Genomic DNA, 13,420 nt, shown 5'->3' on the forward strand with positions numbered 1-13,420 from the left:
CCCAATGAGTAAATGATTCCTGTCTTGTGTTTTTAGGTTCCCAGATTGTGGTGAGCCGTCTCCTCGGCTGGTGGACCTGAATTTAGCTGGCGATCCTACTGATCCCATTGATCCTACTGATCCTCCCACAGTGCAGAGGGACTGTGGCTTTTGGTGTCCCCGAGAGTTGAAAATCGATCCTGATCTTGGCTGTTCCTTTTTGCACGTGCGTGATTGTTCACCTCCTTGTCCAAAGATGTACTTTAGGAGAGGAGAGCTTTCATTTGCTCGGTATTTCATAGGATTGATTTCAGGCATTTGCCTCTCTGCCACGTTGTTTACTTTTTAAACTTTTTTGATTGATGTGATAAAATTCCGTTATCCTGAAAGACCCATTATAATGTATGCCGTCTGCTACATGATGGTGTCATTAATTTTCTTTATTGGGTTTTTGCTTGAGGACCGAGTCGCCTGCAGTGCATCCAGCCCTGCACAGTATAAGGCTTCCACAGTGACCCAAGGATCTCAGAACAAAGCCGGTATCATGCTTTCCATGATACTCTATTTTTTTCACTATGGCTGGCAGCGTTGGTGGGTGATTCTTAGCATCACATGGTTCTTGACAGCTGTGCCAAAGTGGGGTAGTGAAGCTATTGAGAAGAAAGCCTTGCTGTTTCATGCCGAAGCGTGGGGCAACCCTGGAACGCTGACCGTCATCCTTTCAGCAATGAATAAAATTGAAGGTGACGGTATCAGTGGCATGTGTTTTGTTGGCCTCTACGATGTTGATGCCTTGAGGTATTTTGTTCTTGCACCCCTCTGCCTGTGTGTGGTAGTTGGGGTTTCACTCCTTTTAGCTGGCATTATATCCCTAAACAGAGTGCGAGTTGAGATTCCATTTGAAAAGGAGAACCAGTATAAACTGGTGGAGTTTATGATCTGGATTGGTGTTTTCAGCACTCTGTATCTCATAACAGTCATGGTTGTAATTGGATGCTACTTTTTGAGCAAGCTTACTGCGGCATCTGGGAAACAACGTGGATACAAGAACTCTGCAGAGAATATCACATTCCATGTCCATATCAGGTAAGGGAAACCTTGTTCTAAATTTCAAACCATTTAACAGTGAAAAGAGCTAATCTTAGCTGTTTTTCTTTTTTTAACTCTTCATGTAAAACCTGAACATTAAATTTTTGAAGTGAAGTTAATGAACAAATTTATTGTAGTAAGAATGTCATGCACACGTTTCTATTAACATCTTACTTCTAAAAGATCACTTTTCTGAGTCCAAGCCATGGGCTTTTAAGCAGTTTACTTCTGTTACCACAAAATAGTTGCTTGTTGATTACTTAGAAGTCTGCAGGTTTGAGGGGAAGATGTTGATTAAAAGACAGTGTCTGTGGAAATTTTACTGATACTTAGAATGGGAGTTTTAACAGTTTTGAAAAAACATTAGAATGCATTTGTACAGTTTCATCTCTTAGTTGGTCTTAGTTTTTCTTTTTTGCATACTGAATCTTTTGTGACTTACCTTTTAATATAAAGAGATCAGATAATCATAGAATTTTAGATCTAGAGAGGACCTTCAGTTCAATTCAGTTCAGTTCAGTCGCTCAGTCGTGTCCGACTGTTTGCGACCCCATGAATCGCAGCACGCCGGGCCTCCCTGTTCATCACCATCTCCTGGAGTTCACTCAGACTCACGCCCATCAGGTCCGTGATGCCATCCAGCCATCTCATCCTCGGTCGTCCCCTTCTCCTCCTGCCCCTGATCCCTCCCAGCATCAGAGTCTTTTCCAATGAGTCAACTCTTCGCATGAGGTGGCCAAAGTACTGGAGTTTCAGCTTTAGCATCATTCCTTCCAAAGAAATCCCAGGGTTGATCTCCTTCAGAATGGACTGGTAGCATCTCCTTGCAGTCCAAGGGACTCTCAAGAGTCTTCTCCAACACCACAGTGCAAACGCATCAATTCTTTGGCGCTCAGCCTTCTTCACAGTCCAATTTTCATATCCATACATGACCACAGGAAAAACCATAGCCTTGACTAGACGGACCTTAGTCGGCAAAGTAATGTCTCTGCTTTTGAATATGCTATCTAGGTTGGTCATAACTTATCTTCCAAGGAGTAAGCATGTTTTAATTTCATGGCTGTTAGAAATGGTTTATTCAAGTTCCCTGTGTAATTTAGAGTTCTTTAACATCTATCTTATTTGAGGCTTAGAAATGTTAAGTGACTTGCTCACTTTATTAAAGTACTTATGCATTATAGATAACTTCTGTTTACTTGTCTCTTTCCCCTGGTAGACAGTGAAGTCTTTAAATGCAAGAACATCTTTTTCATATTTTTTCAAAGCATGTTCTATATGTTAGCAGATGATGGCATTGAGGATGGGAATGTGTAGATTGAGAAGAAAAGACATTTTTAAGAAAAGTTCCAGTTTCACTGGAAACAAGGAGTGTGTGATTAGCACATAGTCAATTCTGGTAAATACTTGATGACTGAAAATGCCATTTCCTTCTTATTTTGTGGTATCAATAATTCTACACAAAATTACATTTTAATTATTATATCATTATTATTTATATTATATATATATATTTATATTATATATATATTATATTATAATATTATAAATATTTGCTAATGGCTTTTAAATCACCAACCTATATTTGAGAGACCAGAAAAAAATGAATAATTGAAATTTTATTACATTTCTTGATAGATGGTTCCTAAGAACTCATATAATATGAGTTTTCAGGCCTGAAGCTAAGTAATCAAATTTTGCCTCTAATGAGAGAGAAAGAGATGATTGAATTACATCATGTGCTTCTTCATGTAAGGTTTCTACAATTCTAAATATATATTATCTTAGGACTGATACTCAGCGCTCAGCCGGTTTGGGAAGAGTGTTGGGTACGTTTTCTGACATCCGGATTGACTCATCAGGCCTGCGCTCGAATTTTTGTCTCCCCAGCCCAAGGAACCTTCCAGAGCTGTGTTAGCCAGCCCCCTCTCTGCTTGACTTTTTCCCTGCCTTTTCTTCGCAGAGTGGGCTTTGCTCAGATGCCCCGAGGGAAGGAGCGGCCCTCTCAGTCTCTAGCTCCCTCACTGGGCTTCCCTTTTGTTTGAAATCTTGGATTGTGGCTGCCTAAGGACCTCTTTTAAACTGTATTTAGCTTTTCTAGCTCTTGGTAGGCTGAGCTACAAGCTGTTTGCGTCTGTCACTGGCAGTGGGGACACGCTGGGGGTCTTCTGTCATCTGAAGCCACATGTAACAGGCCCAGTAATTGTATTGATCAAGGTTATTTGATACCGGGGAAAACAAGAACCAGGGGTCCTTGCTTGGTACCCACGGTTGTGTTTCTGATCAGAACCCCCAGCTTGCCGAGGCTGTTTCAGTGCCACGTGAACTTGGGAAGGAGGTGGAGCAAGCGGCCCATGCGGCCTGGAGACAGAGGAGCCGGTCTGCCCTCTTCCCTTGCCCCTGCTGGCCCAGGGCAGGCCTTGTGATGACGGGCTGCTGGTGGTGGAGAAGGCTGAGGAGGGAGGGATGACGTGACCTGTGTTCTGGGACATGGTGACATGTGGGTTTTCTTTTTCAGTTGAAAGAATGACTGCTTTTAGTCTTCCCTCCAGTTTCACTTTAAGGTTGAAACTGAAGATTTTATATTAAAGTTGAGCACAGTGACTTTATGGTCTTTTTGAAAGCAACAGTTGAGGTTTAAAAAACACATCTCAGAGAACTCCACTAGATAAAGCCAAAAACAGAACGTGTTCAGGGTGAACTGCGGGCGGGACCCCAAACTGCACTCTGTCTCTCCCAGAGTGTGTAATTGCTGAGATGGGTGGATATAGGACCCCAAGCACCCTGGGGACTTGAGGTCCTCAAGTGACAGCAGAGGTCCGGGCTGAGCCAGGAGTAGTGGGGCCTGTGCCCTGGTGAGTGGAGAGCTGCAAGGGTGGGAGTGGGGCCAGCAGAGGGGTGGGAGACTCAGGGGCAGAGGGTGGGGCACCACCTAGTGGTGTCTGGGAGGTGCTGGCTGTCGCGGCTCAAGGCAGGGACACCCTTGAACCTCCACCACACTACCCCCATGGGGCAGAGTTGTCTGGCAGCCCAGGATGGAAGTTTAGAGGGTGAGTTCACAGCAGGTTGAATGAACCACTGTGGGTTCATTTTAAGGGCCTGGAGTGAGGTTGGTCAAGCCCTTGCTGAGCTCGAGTGAGGGAGTCTGACAGGGAGGACCGAGCTCAGGGTGAGAGTGAGGGGCAGCTAGCGTGGTGAGTCCTCCTCAGCCGGGTGGGATCTGGGGACACCCTTGACTTCAGGGGTGCCTTTCAGTAGCCTCATTGGAGGGTTGTTTGGGGGTTAGAGGGGGCAGAAGCCCACTTAGAAGACGTGCTCATTCCCAGGGGTGGTGGTTTCTGAAGCAGTTTATACTGGTCAGTTTGACTGTGACCCAGTACCTTGCAAGGTCATGTTTTACAGGGGGTCTGAGCCGTGGGCTCGGCCTTCCTTCTCCCGCACCCCACACTCCCCTGTCGTCTTTCTGGCGGCCCCTCCCCCTCTCTGCACCCTTGATGGTTACCCTGAGCCCAGCCCCCCTGTTACCACGGAGCCCCTTGTGACTGAGCGGGTTCCAGTTCTGGGCTCCTGGGAGACGTGCTGGAGGCAGAGCCTTGGTGCCATTTCTCCTTGAGACAGCGGTGCAGGTGGTCCTAGTGTGAGAGCAGTGGTCCTAGTGTGAGAGCGGTGTGTGAGAGAGTGGTGTGTGAGAGCAGTGTGTGTGAGAGCGGTGGTCGTAGTGTGAATAGTGGTGGTCATAGTGTGAGATCTGTGGTGCTATCTCAGGAGCCGAGGTATCCTACCATGAAACAACGGTTGCCCCCGAGTGGGGGGCTGCCCCCATCCGCGAGGATGGGTCGCCAAAGGGCCCACCTGTGGGTGTTATTCCAGTGCTGCAACCCCAAGGCACAGGCCAAGACAAGAAAGAACTTGGCCTCCGCCCAAGTCCTGGAAGGAGAGTGGCCTGAGGTGAGAGCAGCCCGCACCTGGGCCCGTCGGATTGGCCCTCACCCGGCAAAGCGTCGCGGTTGTGTTTCATTTCATTAGCATGGCTGTGGGCCCTGTCAGCCTGGGCATTTTGGCCTTAGTGCGCAGCATTGACCCCAGCAGTTTACCCTGTAAGACGCTGTGCAGGTGCTGCGTGGAGAGTGGGCCGGGGCCCCACAAGAAGGGAAACACTGGCTGGAGGAATCACTGGGGCACATGGACTGAGCTATTGAGTCAGTCCTTGACGCAGAAACGCTAAGCCCCTTAACGATTCCCTTCTTCCAAAGGAAGGATACACTGGCTGGAGGAGACTCTGGGGCATGAGGATCGAGCTATTGAGTCAGTCCTTGACGCAGAAACGCTAAGCCCCTTAACATCTCCCATCTTCCAAAGCACAGAGCAGTGTGTCCAGTATTTTAATCACGGGTACCTACTGCTTCTGTGTATGACATATACCCTCATAGCTACACATGTCTACTACATGCCTCTTACAAGTGCTGGGCACTGTTCTGGGTGCTGAACACTCAGTATGTAGTAGGGGATACGTAGCCCAGGATTTTTTAATTTTTGCAAAGAAAAATAGAGGAACGTGTGGTTCAGCTTGAGCAAGTTCACCACGTGGACGTCCCCGCGTGCACGCAAATTGTGGCAAAATACATATAACATCAGTTTTACATTTTAACCCGTTGATTTAATGACTGGGTGGCTTCCGTGGAGTCAGGCTAACAGATGGCCTTGGGGTGCCATCTGCCTTTTTCCCAGAGGAACACTCCAAAGCCTGGTGGCTTCCCTTTTTCTTCACTCTCCCCAGTGGCTCTAGGTCACTGGTCTGTGTGTCGTTTAAGAATCTCTTTATCCACTTTGTTGTTAGGTTTATCTTTTGGAAAGCTTCTCAGACGTCCTGGGCCTTGAGAAGGCAGGCTTGGATTCCAGGTTCTCCCCTACCGTGTGCCTGCCAGGTCGAGGGGGAGGCTGAAGGCCAGTCTGAGTTGTAGTGGTCTGTGTGGTCTTGGGGTCAGTGGAGCCCCTCTTCTCTGGAGGGGCTAGGAGAGCCTTTGTGTGGACCCTGGAGAGACTTGACAGGGCCAGGCTTCACAGTCTTGCTGTCTTTTTAATTTATGTTTGCATTTAGTTTCTCATTTCTTTGTTTTTTAGGAGAAGAAGAATATACAACTACTTAGGGAGCAACTTCGGAGACGAGAAGAAGAAATATCAGTGCTCAAGGCTGAAAGCAACAACACCAGGGTCAGAATGGGGATTCTCACGTGTTGACATTTGCCCTGCATGGGTCACCGCTAGCCTCCGTGTTGCTGTCCTTAACCTCTGTCTGATTTTCAAGTCATTTTTCACATCTTCCCACTGAGCAGACCTGGGTGGATGAGTTTGGGGTTTTCGTACCTTGTTTCAAATTTATGATGAGACTTAATGTAATTTTAGTACATTTGAGGGGGGAGTGCTCTTAACTTAGATTTTTGTCCACACTACACTTTGTGTGGGATCTTAGTTCCCCAACCAGGGATTAAAACCCATGACCCCTGCAGAAGTGTGGAGTCTTAACTGCTGGGCCCCTGGGGAAGTCCACTCTAAATTTCGACTGAACTGGCGGGATTCTGATGTGCCTTAGCATGTTTCTGGCTATAGCGTGAGGCTGAGAGAGGTTATCGGGCCTGAATTTGAGCATGAGGTTGAAGGTGCTCCTTTGGCCCCGCCCTGCAGCTACTGCTGGACCACCTGGAGTACCTGGTTTCCCGGTACCAGCCATCCTTCCAGTTGACGGAGGGCAAGCGGCAGGCACAGTCCCCAGCCGGCATGACCAGTTAGGTGGAGGTGCTCAGGGTGCTGAAACTGCTCTTTGAGCACCACAAGGCCCTGGATGAGAAGGTACCAGCCCCCTGGCCGTCCTGGTTTTGTACACTTGCTGCCTTGTTCGGTGGGTGATGCACTTATTTATGTAACTGTTAGTTGACTTTTGAGCTTCTTGAATTCTTGTATATATATATTTTTTTCTGTAAGAAGTCAGAGTTTTATATGGTTAAAAAGCATTGCCTGCGTACATGCTCAGTCATGTCTGAATCTTTGCAACCCTGTGGACTGTAGCCCACCATGCTCCTCTGTTCATGGGGCTTCCCAGGCATGAATCCTGGAGTGGGTGGCCATTTTCTACTCCATGGAATCTTCCCGACCCAGGGATCGATCCTGCCCTCTTGCATTGGCAGGCGGATTTTTTTACCACTGAGCCATCTGGGAAGCCCCCAGTTAAAAAGTATTACTTGGCATGAATGTCTCGAGATTTATTATATTCTGTATATCAACTTGCAGTGAAAAACTGGGTAATAGAATTAATTTAGGATAACATTTTGTTCTCTCAAGCTTAGAATTTAAAGCTGTTAACAAGCAGATTTTTTTGACTTTAAGATCAGTGAGAGACATTAACGGTATTCTATTACAGTATCCATGTATTAGGGTGAATATACACTAAGAGTGTACTAACGTATATACACACATCAACACACAGTGACTCGGCCCCTTTTATTTGAGTTGAGAGCGCGGTTACGCGTAGTGCTCGAATTAGCTGCCACACATAAAGAGGTAAGTTTGATCAGTCATCCTGTAATTTCAGTTAAGGGTTTGTCCTTTGAATCCTTTCATTTAAAAAAGAATGAAGGCTCTAGTGGTGGGCATCAGGTGTTCTTTCTCTTTCTGATTGAGGACCCACCCACCTGGCTTATTTTAATGACTAGTAAACTAGCGTTGTGGCTCAGAGCTGCAGATGTCTTTAGTACCCCTTTGTCCTGGAAAAGACAAATTCTGACTCTAATCACCTGGTGGTATTCGGGATGGATAGCATCACCATGTATTTTCTTTTTATGTTGTGTTTTCAGTTTCAAGTTGAGTTTATCCAGGTGGAGTTTTGCTGTCTTTACTTATTTCTTTAGTCTGATTCAATTTTTTGGTTTATGCACATTTCTCCACAGTCAGGGCTTCCAAGTAAAATTGGGTTCAGTTCCTGATAAACTTGAGCTGCCCTGAATGTCGCTGACGAGACGTGGTCCTCTCATGCCCAGGTGCAGACCGCGAAGGAGCAGGACTGGGAGCGTGCGCAGCAAGCCAGCGTGCTGGCCGACGTGGCCCAGGCTTTCCAGAGTGATGAGGGCATGTCTGACGGCGAGGGCGACAGGGTCACCCTCTTCAGCTCGGCCACTCAGCTGTCGCCCAGTGGGCAGGCCGATGCCAAGACTCTGAGTGTGAGGCTGCAGGAGCAGCTGGACACCATCAATGAAGAGATCAGGTGGGTGATCCCGAACTCAGCTCCCTGGAAACTCGATTTCTCTGAGGAACTGCCTTCTCCTAGGGAAGTCTGAGTGTTCCATAGTAAGAAACCTGACCTCAGGTCTGCTTCAAGAATTTTCAGTTTTGAGATTGCCCTTGACTATAGAGCTCGGTCAGCCGGGGGTTCTGTCCAAGGCGTTTTGGGTTGTCCCCCCTCAGCTCTGAGCCCCAAGGTGGTGAGGTGCCGAGGCAGTGTCTGCTGTGGCCCGAGCACACTCCTGTGTCTTCAGAGCCCACCACTTTCTGGTGAAAGGCCACCTGGAACAGAAAAGCTCAGGTTTTGGGGTTTGCAAATTCTCACTCAGATGTGCATTTTCATTTTTCACTTAATAAACAGTGTGAAGATTGGCTTGTTGTAAGACAGTGGTCCAAGGACATGTGTTTGAGTTTTTCTCATCTCATCAGTATATTTAAGATGTTTTCTTTAGACACCATCTTGGCAATTATAACAATTTACAAAACGGGATAGAATCCAAAGGCTGGCCTCATGGTGAGCAGGGGCCCTTGGGTCTGGGTGCAGCCGGGTGGCTGGGGGCCCTGGGGCCTGCCTGGTGCCACACCCACACAGCTATGCCCGTGTCCCGAGTCCATGTTCAGAGTGGCCGCAGGCCGATGACCCTGCACAGGACCAGGCAGAGGCTGCTGCTCAGACTGTTCTCATCATGTCAGTCCAGGCCGAGGTGCCCATTCCTGTCCGCCGAGTGCGGGGGGCCGGGAGAAAGGCAGGTGGTGAACGGGACAACCAGCAAACGCAGGTGGTGCCGCCTGCCCATTTGACGGCGAGACAGACGGTTTTGTGGGGCGTGTTTGAGCACAGACGAGATCAGAAACACGGTCTTTCCATGTCCCCTCAAGAAATGTGGAACGGTTATGTATTAATATTTTTATTTTTACAGGAAGTTGTCATGTAAAAGTGATTTTTCCATATGTGACAAGTTGACTTGATGTAAATGGTAAATTCTGTCCATCAACTTGTTATCAACAGTGAAAAACTTTCAAGTTGTATATGTGGAAGTGAAGCTGGAGAGTTTACTTCCTATAAGAATGTTTTATTTTAATTTGAAAATCATTTTATTTGCATCATCGTGTATTTAAACTGCCATATAAAATCATCCACAACACATTAGGGGAGAAGAGCAGAAACTGTGAATTCTAGGTTACTCAGCACATTGACCTGAATCCAGAAACTCACACAAAGCTGGTGCAGAGCTTCCTCAAGTGATGCGTTTGTACATATTCAAACTTACATTAAAAATAAAAAGAAAGATCAACTCAGCACTTCGTCTGGTCTGGAGACTTGTGTTTAGAAACTCCAGCTTGTTTGTGAATTGCTGTTCCCGATTCCCAGTGGAAAAGACTTGCGGCACTGACGTGTATCTCTGCCCTGAGAGCAGGGAGGTAAAAGTTGTCAACATCAGGCATCTCCTCACAGGAAGAGCATCGCCACCAGAGTCCCTTCAGAATGTCAGAGGAAAGACATGAAATGAAGAGTGAATGATCAGGGGCCAGTTTGTAAGACTCAATGCTAAGTTATTCTAAGTTTGAGAATATTCAAAAGAGGAAAAGTCGAACCTTTTACTTGAGATGTTAATTGAGCAACTGTTTCTGGAATTTGCTAATCATGACACAGAATGCCAGCCCAATTTGTGTCCAGACACGTTTCTCTGCTGACAAGGGCAGGTGACGGGTTTTATTCTATTTTAGTTTGGTGGAAGAAGAGAAGGAGAACACGGAGCAGCGGGCCGAGGACACTGAGAGCAGGGAGGGCAGGGGGAGCTTAGGCAGCCTCCGTCGTTATAAATCGGTGAGCTCCCTCAACCTGCTTGCCGGCTCCTCAGCTGCCGGCTCCTGCCCGCCCCTGCCCAAGCCCAGAAGGAGGCCGCACCGCCCGGCGCAGGAGGGAGACCAGCTGGGCATCATGACTGTGGTATGTGTCTGCCTCCTCTCTGCCCATCCTTCCCCCAGGACATGGGTTTTCTTTATTTTGTTTGTTTTTTGGTTTTTCTCTTTTTACCTAGGAGAAAATTGGGTACATTTGCTGCACTCAGAGGTCTACACTTTTTTAAACTGCCTAGTCTTTAATCATTCCACAATGGCACAGCAACGAATTAGTCTTGATATTTGGACCACAGGCTTAGCCCGTCATCATGAACTCAGCCAGAGCCTGCCTCTGTAACGTTGGGCCTGGCCTGTGCTGGGCACAGCAGCTGCAGGGAAGTTTCTGTTCTCAGGGAGCAGATGGCTTCGTGAAAGTAACCATAGGCAGCCCTCGTGGCGTGGGAAAGCCGTGCAGCACATGTTCCATTGGGGCTGCCAGGCTGCAGGGTGCAGGGCATGTGGTGGGAACAAAACCAAGAATCTCCATGGTCTGCTTGCTGATGGACCCGGCCGTGGGCTCAGGCCAGCTCTGCGTGTGAAACCAGGTTAAGAGCCCGGTGCCCCAGGGCCCCAGGGAAGAGGTTGGGCTGCCTCACTTATCTGAGTCTAAAAATGGGATGACGACCTAGGGCTGTTGGTGACAGAGTGTGCGGCTCCAAAGCACATGTTCCAGCTTTCTTGCGTGTTTAGCTTGGGTTTTGTGAGTGCATTTTTATCCCATGAAATCACGTGTACGACACTGCTTTGTAACTGGACATGTATTATCACTTTTTCTGTGACCACCCATTTCATGTTAGCTGCATTGTTAGTCAGGTTATCATTAAATTAACTGTGAATCCTTTTAGTTGCCTGTGAAGTGGGAACTAGTCCATTTTGTGGTCTTTTGACACAATGTTTTTATAATTTGCATCATTGGCTAATTAGTTGCTATTTAAAATTCTTTGAGGATTTCCTGTGGTTTCTTGCTTGATTTCTTTCCGAATATTTGTTAAAGAACAGTTCTGCATGTTTTCCTTGCTGTTGGAGCACTCTGGCGGTGTGTCTGCTTTCATCATTTGTTTAGATTTCCTGTCTCATCCTGTTGTCTGCTTGGTCGTCATCAATCCAGACCCCTCCCCCGCCCCCGAGGCTGTAGTTTCCCATCCATCTCCCCTCCCCCGTCCCCCCACTTGCTCTGGTCATGGCCGTGCTGTGGTCCACAGCGTGTGTGCCCTTGTCGTGTCTGTGCTTTGTCTTCATGTCTCATTAAATGGTGTTTTTCCCCCATAGCAGTAAGTTGAATTGGTGAATCACTATGCAGTTACAGGAGAAGGCAATGGCAACCCACTCCAGTATTCTTGCTTGAAAATCCCATGGACAGAGGAGCATGGTAGGCTGCAGTCCATGGGGTCGCACAGAGTCAGATACTATTGAAGCAACTTAGCAGCAGCAGCAGCAGCAGCATGCAGTTACAAGCATAATGTAGATGGATCCTAAATGGCATATCATGTATAATTCATAAATGAGATTGTGCTGACATAAAGAAATGATCCTCTTAAGTGTAGAATTAATGGACTTTTAGATATGCAGATGACACCACCCTTCTGGCAGAAGCGAAGAGGAACAAAAAGCCTCTTGATGAAAGTGAAAGAGGAGAGTGAAAAAGTTGGCTTAAAGCTCACCATTCAGAAAACGAGGATCATGGCATCTGGTCCCATCACTTCATGGGAAATAGATGGGGAAACAATGGCAACAGTGTCAGAGTTTATTTTGGGGGGCTCCAAAATCACTGCAGATGGTGATTGCAGCCATGAAATTAAGACGCTTATTCCTTGGAAGGAAAATTATGACCAACCTAGATAGCATATTGAAAAGCAGAGAGATTACTTTGCCAACAAAGGTCTATCTAGTCAAGGCTATGGTTTTTCCAGTGGTCATGTATGGATATGAAAGTTGGACTCTGAAGAAAGGTGAGCGCCAAAGAATTGATGCTTTTGAGCTGTAATGTTGGAGAAGACTCTTGGACTGCAAGGAGATGCAACCAGTCGGTCCTAAAGGAGATCAGTCCTGGGTGTTCATTGGAAGGACTGATGCTAAAGCTGAAACTCCAGTACTCTAGCCACCTCATGCGAAGAGTTGACTCATTGGAAAAGACTCTGATGCTGGGAGGGATTGGGGGCAGGAGGAGAAGAGGACAACAGAGGATGAGATGGCTGGATGGCATCACCGACTCAATGGATATGAGTTTGGGTGAACTCCAGGAGTTGGTGATGGACAGGGAGGCCTGGAGTGCTGTGATTCATGGGGTTGCAAAGAGTCGGACATGACACAGCGACTGATCTGACCTGAGCTGACACAATCTCCTTTCTGTGTTGGTGCTTGTATTTAAGAGTGTAAATCTCATCAGCTTTTGCACAGTTAATGTCTCTATTAGACTCTAGAAAAGTGTCTTTTACGGTTAATAAAATGTAAAGACGGCACCTGCTATTATGCTAGCTTTCATTCTTACATATTTTCACAGGAACCTGTTTTAATGAATTTATTTTGAGAAGTTTTAAATCAAATTCTATGTCAGGATTTTACATTAATGTCCAAGAGGTGGTTAGATTTGTTCAATGTTAAAATAGGTATTATGGTAACTTCCTTATCAGTTAATTTACTAATTTAAAGTATAAGATGTTTTTTATTAAGGGAAAATAACTTATAGAGAAGTTTGCCTGAGAATAGACAATTGTTAAGGGCCTTTGTTGTACGGAATCCTGTGCTTTAATAAATCGTGATGATGTAATAGAATTGTATCTTCCTGAGTAATAATTTCTAGTGTTTCTCTAGTAAATCTTGAATAGCTTATTTAACTTCTGTGGTCAAAAAACTGTTCTGTTTCCAGTCACGTGTTCTCTATATCTTCATGTCACTTACAAGTTTGCCCTCATTTTTGCTTTCCTGTATTTGCCTATTCGGATGCTTGAAATTTTAGCTTCAAAGTCGCAGTGAATCTGGTTTCTCTCCATTTCTTTGCATGCATCTATCAGCCTCATGATTTAAGGAAGCAGCATTGAAAGGTAAACTGTTTAGTAATTTAGCAGGCCTTTCTTTCTCTGTAAAGTATTAAAGAGTCCTTAGGGTTTAACGTGAATGAACACTGTGTGGTTATGTCCTGGTGAATAACTGACGTTTAAATGGAAGTAATGAAACTCACCCA

The 13,420-nt window shown here is 46.3% G+C and overlaps 1 pseudogene; it reads left to right on the plus strand.

Annotated features, from left to right (window-relative positions):
• Positions 1 to 235: 235 nt before the first annotated feature.
• Positions 236 to 6,852, plus strand: LOC138075536 (frizzled-3-like; annotated as a pseudogene).
• The last annotated feature ends 6,568 nt before the right edge of the window (positions 6,853 to 13,420 follow it).

Source organism: Capricornis sumatraensis, chromosome 3 (genome assembly GCF_032405125.1).
Source record: "Capricornis sumatraensis isolate serow.1 chromosome 3, serow.2, whole genome shotgun sequence".
Lineage (NCBI taxonomy): Eukaryota > Metazoa > Chordata > Mammalia > Artiodactyla > Bovidae > Capricornis > Capricornis sumatraensis.